Source organism: Ranitomeya imitator, chromosome 3 (genome assembly GCF_032444005.1).
Source record: "Ranitomeya imitator isolate aRanImi1 chromosome 3, aRanImi1.pri, whole genome shotgun sequence".
Lineage (NCBI taxonomy): Eukaryota > Metazoa > Chordata > Amphibia > Anura > Dendrobatidae > Ranitomeya > Ranitomeya imitator.
This window is the reverse complement of record NC_091284.1, coordinates 734,776,376-734,782,375: the sequence shown is the minus strand read 5'-3', so window position 1 is coordinate 734,782,375 and position 6,000 is coordinate 734,776,376. Positions and strand designations below refer to the sequence as shown.

The window sequence follows — 6,000 nt, the reverse complement described above, 5'->3', positions numbered from 1 at the left end:
GAAATAGGGTTAAAATTAGGCTTGTGGTTAGGGTTATGGTTAGGGTTAGGGATGTGTTGGGGTTAGGGTTGTGGTTAGGGTTGGGATTAGGGTTAGGATTAGGGTTAGGGTTGGGATTAGGGGTGTGTTGGGGTTAGGGTTGTGGTTAGGGGTGTGTTGGGGTTAGTGTTGTGATTAGGGTTATGGCTAGAGTTGGGATTAGGGTTAGGGGTGTGTTGGGGTTAGTGTTGGAGTTAGAATTGAAGGGTTTCCACTGTTTAGGCACATCAGGGGTCTCCAAACGCAACATGGCGCCACCATTGGTTCCAGCCAATCTTGTGTTCAAAAAGTCAAATGGTGCTCCCTCCCTTCTGAGCCCCGACGTGCGTTGTAAACTCCTGTGAAGCACTTGGGGGTTCAAAGTGCTCACCACATATCTAGATAAGTTCCTTGGGGGGGTCTAGTTTCCAAAATGGGGTCACTTGTGGGGGGTTTCTACTGTTTAGGCACATCAGGGGCTCTGCAAATGCAACGTGACACCCGCAGACCATCCCATCAAAGTCTGCATTTCAAAACATCACTACTTCCCTTCCGAGCCCCGACGTGTGCCCAAACAGTGGTTTACCCCCACATATGGGGCACTAGCATACTCAGGACAAACTGGGCAACAACTATCGGGGTCCAATTTCTCATGTTACCCTTGTGAAAATAAAAAAATTGCTTGCTAAAAATCATTTTTGAGGAAAGAAAAATGATTTTTTATTTTCACGGCTCTGCGTTGTAAACATATGTGAAGCACTTGGGGGGTCAAAGTGCTCACCACATATCTAGATAAGTTCCTTGGGGGGTCTTGTTTCCAAAATGGGGTCACTTGCCGGGGTTTTCTACTGTTTAGGCACATCAGGGGCTCTGCAAACGTGACATGATGCCCACAGACCATTCCATCAAAGTCTGCATTCCAAAATGTCACTACTTCCCTTCCGAGCCCCGACGTGTGCCCAAACAGTGGTTCCCCCCCACATATGGGGCATCAGCGTACTCAGGACAAACTGGACAACAACTTTTGGGGTCCAATTTCTCCTGTTACTCTTGTGAAAATAAAAAATTGCGGGCCAAAAAATAATTTTTGAGGAAAGAAAAATGATTTTTTTATTTTCATGGCTCTGCGTTATAAAATTCTGTGAAGCAATTGGGGGTTTAAAGTGGTCACCGCACACCTAGATCAAAGAGCTAAACGCCCACATATCACCAGCATCCGACAGAAATAGTAGTGTTAGTGCCACACCACCTATCGACCAGAGAAGGGGTTACAGAAGTATGTCCAAACACAGGTGTGACAGAATGGGCAATAGCACCACTCCAGTTATGCACACTACAGAGATATACTGTACATGTTCCAATAGACAATATATAACAAAAGAGGTTTTTATTAGCACACCACACACATTTAAAACATATTTAAAAACAGAGAACCAAAACAGAAACCTATATGGTAATATACACATTGACAACTCAATAATGGTATAATGCCTGAACAACAATTTGTATACCTACTGGCTCACGGGGCTAATGGTAACGTCTCTAATATCCAGCCAAAAAAGGAAACTTGAGTGAATGCCCAGGCTGTTATTTCCGAGGATCTATGGGTCATGGCAAGAAATCAATCATATGATAATGAAAGATAGCCCCTAGAGTCCCACGAGCCCTAAAGGTTAAATTACCCAAAGTTCATCATATGCAGGGAGTGAAGTCTCCAGGCAAATAGGTGAGTGGACAAGGAAACGCGGCCCCACGCGTATCGCCCTCACTGATAGGGCTTCATCAGGGGAAGTACTGGCATGCATGTCGACCTCTGTTTAAATACCAATGAAGTATAATCAAACTTGATAGCACACATGTGTGACGAAAGCAACCAAACAGGAAGCGGTGGAGCGCCCACTGCGCATGCGCAGCTTGAACCGCAAGATGCGCACCAAGTCGCAACCACGCATGCGCCAGCTTGAAACGCAAGAGACATGAGAACCCGTGATCGTGCATGCACTGGCTCAGAAAAGCCCACGGCGGGTGCATTGCAGGCTAAAGCAACTAATTAGGCTGAATATAGTGACAACCCAGAAAGTGCGGGCGTAATAAGATGAACAAACAAACCAAGGGATGGGCCGGATTGAGCAACTATATGACAGATGAACAGCACAAGAGGACACCATGATTAGGGACAGGGGGGAGAGGTCGGAAAACAACCCCAGTTGATACATAAATCCACATATATTTGTTGGCCAGGGAGAGAAATAGCCCCCTAATTAGGTGCATTTGAGACGCCGAGACCCATTATCGCTGTGTGAAGCCCCAGCTTGTCACAAGGATTCACAAGTCACAGTTAACACACTATGACCGATGTAAATAGCGATGGCAATAATGGAACATCCACACTCATGCACCTATCACTCAACCCCCGGAGGCAGACAACTCAACAGGGCAGACAAAGTACGCCTGCGCCAGAGCTGCGGCGTGAAGACAAGAAGAGGACGTGATCGTAAGATGATGGGAGGCCCCGGCCTGGACAATGATGCCTTTCGGACCGGACTGCAACGGGACCGCCCCTGGGTGAGTATAATATAACCTCTTTCTCTCATTTTTCAGGTTACATCGGGGGCTTATCTACAGCATTCCAGAATGCTGTAAATAAGCCCCTGATGCCGGTGGGCTTACCTCACCTTCCATTTTGGGGGTGACAGGTCCCCTTTAAAAGGTTAATTAGGGAGAGCTCCAGAATTTTGAGCTCATGTCAGTATGACAGGCATATGTACAACTAGAGAACAGTGAATCTCCTCAGCAAATGATTTTACAGAACCAGATGATGGCTTCATGAAAGGCTTAGATGATTTGTTAGAACATATTCCAGGAAAATGTTATGTAAATGCATAGAATTCTAGTTTGATTATTGCTGCAGTCCGATTGTTACTTGGGATGCGGTAGAAATTGTTTTCCTGTAGAGAAGATCAGGCCTCATTTTTGGGGGGTCTTCCTCTATATTAAAAATAAGAAAAAAAGTTATTTCCTTACTCCTTTATTTATCCACATCATCCAATTAAATTTAATGGTATTTTCTTTTTCAACAATACTAGCTCTGTGAAAAGGCCCTATCCAGAATATGCTTGTTAAAGTGAAGCTGTGGCCAGGTGTCTGCTACGCTATCTGAGAAGAGGGGCAGATACCCCGATTCCAGCAATGTATCACTTAGGCCCCTTTCACACATCAGTTTTTTTGCCGTCAGTCACAATCCGTTGGTTCGACGGATCGAGGGATCCATTGTAGATTGTGAAAAACTGATGCGACGGATGCGTTTTTTTGATGGATCCGACTAGCGGATCTGGCTAATTGGATCCTAAATAAATCGGAGCATGCTCAGTTAAAAAAACGGAATCCATTGCCTGATTCCATCATTTGACAGATCCGGCGCCCATAGGATTCCATTCGAGCAAATGACGAACGGCGACGGATTCGTCGCTGTCCGATTTTTCGACGGACACAAAATTCGCTACTTTGTCTGTCGTCTCCAGCCACCGGACAAACAATTTTCGACGGATCCGGTGAACGACGGATGAAACATGAGGCAATCCGTCGCTAATACAAGTCTATGAGAAAAAAACAGATCCGGCAGCATTAGTCGCCGTATTCATTTTTTTCAAAATTCGACGGATTGAGACTGATAGCAAAAAACTGATGTATGAAAGGGCCTTACTGGGCTGCATGCAGTCATTTTGATTAAATCACAGTTTTATCTGCTGCAGATCTAGCAGTTCTCTGAATGCTGAGCACTGTATAACCCTGCCTACACCACTGATTGACAGCTTTCTAAGGACACTGTACACTGTGGTTACACAATACAGGAGGACTACCTGATATGAGAACACTAGTCCCCTAGTGATCATCCTCTGCTGATAAATACTGATTTTATTGTCACAACACACAGACCAGTAAAGGTACCGTCACACTAAGCGACGCTGCAGCGTCGCTGTGTGGTCGCTGGAGAGCTGTCACACAGACAGCTCTCCAGCGACCAACGATCCCGAAGTCCCCTGGTAACCAGGGTAAACATCGGGTTACTAAGCGCAGGACCGCGCTCAGTAACCCGATGTTTACCCTGGTTACCAGCGTAAACGTGAAAAAAACAAACACTACGTACTTACCTTCCGTGTCTGTCCTCCGGTGCTCTGCTTCCTCTGCACTGTCAGCGCCGGTCAGCCGGAAAGCAGAGCGGTGACGTCAGCGCTGTGCTTTCCGGCTGGCCGGCGCTCACAGCCAGTGCAGAGAAGCACAGCGCCGGGGACAGGCAGTGGAAGGTAAGTATGTAGTGTTTGTTTTTTTTACGTTAACGCTGATAACCAGGGTAAACATTGGGTTACTAAGCGCGGCCCTGCGCTTAGTAACCCGATGTTTACCCTGGTTACCAGTGAAGACATCGCTGGATCGGCGTCACACACGCCGATTCAGCGATGTCTGCAGGGAGTCCAGCGACGAAATAAAGTTCTGGACTTTCTGCAGCGACCAACGATCTCCCAGCAGGGGCCTGATCGTTGGTCGCTGTCACACATAACGATTTCCTTAACGATATCGTTGCTACGTCACAAAAAGCAACGATATCGTTATGTGTGACGGTACCTTAAGTGATACATCACTGCAATTATGCACTCTGCCCATACATCATGCTACTGTCAAATGTAATAGCAAAAAAATATTCTTCTTCCAAATTCCCTTTAATGCATTTTTAATTTCAATTTTTTTTTAAATTTTACAGTTAGCCACACCCAAAATACTATTTTCACAGCTAACAACTAAACTGTTTTGTAAATGTTTGTAATTTATTGACCTCACAATAATAACTTTCTTGTCAACATTTTAGGACAGCTGCCAGACATCTAAAAGCATAAAATGACCTTGCAAACAGCACAAAGCAATTTCAAAATGCCTGAATTTAAAATGTCTTCATCCTTGTATAGGAGTGCCCCCTAATATACAAATCAACTGATCTAGAGAAATGTGACAATCAAGCACAGCATTCATTTTATCTATCACCTCCATCTAATAGATTTTCTATTTCAGGCAGTTCCAGATTCCAGTTTAAGTGGCTGAGCTTTTCATAGCTTAAAGAACACTGGGGTCAGAATGTAACAGGCATCAATGGATAAAAGTATACAAAAGTTTGGTTAAGATTATTCATTGAAATATAAAATAAAAAAATAAGGGTTGTAACCCCGACTGGAGTAATCGTCCTAAAAGCACTAAATACAAAACCAAGGAAAAAGAAATGTGCAAAGACTAAAGGAGGTATGGAGAAAAAATGATCAACAATCTTTAATCATTTTTAAAACAGAATAAATATCCAACATAACGAATATAGACAAGAAAGGTGAGTGAGGCAATAAGTGAAAATTACTCTACAAATGGAGGCAACGAAAGTTACATATGAGCAAAAAAATGCATACACCTAAATGCTTGTCACAGAATATGTAGGCAATGGATAATGAATTGTTCCAAAGGTATAAGTGTCATATATACAACAAGGTGCAAACAAACAAAAAAATAATAAAAATAATTGATTTTAAATATAAAAAAAGCATATAAGAAAGTTATAGGGGTATAGATTAAAGTGCCAACAATATTGAAGTCCCATACAAGGAATAACACAAGGTGCAAATAGTACATACGGTATGTTCAGGTTGACCTACCAAACACCCAACGCACGTTTCACCAATGCTTCATCAGGGATCCCCAGTACATGTTCTCTTTGCCATATGTACTATTTGCTATTCATTGTATGGGGCTTTAATATTATAGGCACCTTAATCTATACTCCTACACCTTTCTTATATTTAGATCAATGACATGTGGATCATTGATTGCACCCATACATATATGTCACTTATACCTTTGGAACAAATCATTCATTACTTGTTACCTCCTTATTCTGTATCCTCCTTATTCTTGTATCCATTTGCCTGAACTTTCTCAAGTACTCTA

At 43.4% G+C, this 6,000-nt stretch overlaps 1 long non-coding RNA gene across 1 annotated transcript in view; it reads right to left on the bottom strand.

Moving 5' to 3' along the window:
* Positions 1-1,389: 1,389 nt before the first annotated feature.
* The window catches only part of LOC138672319 (uncharacterized), a 75,161-nt gene continuing 70,550 nt past the window's right edge, over positions 1,390-6,000 (bottom strand). The window contains exon 4 of the long non-coding RNA XR_011319706.1: positions 1,390-3,006. This is a non-coding gene — a long non-coding RNA (uncharacterized lncRNA). The remainder of the gene's footprint in view (positions 3,007-6,000) is intronic.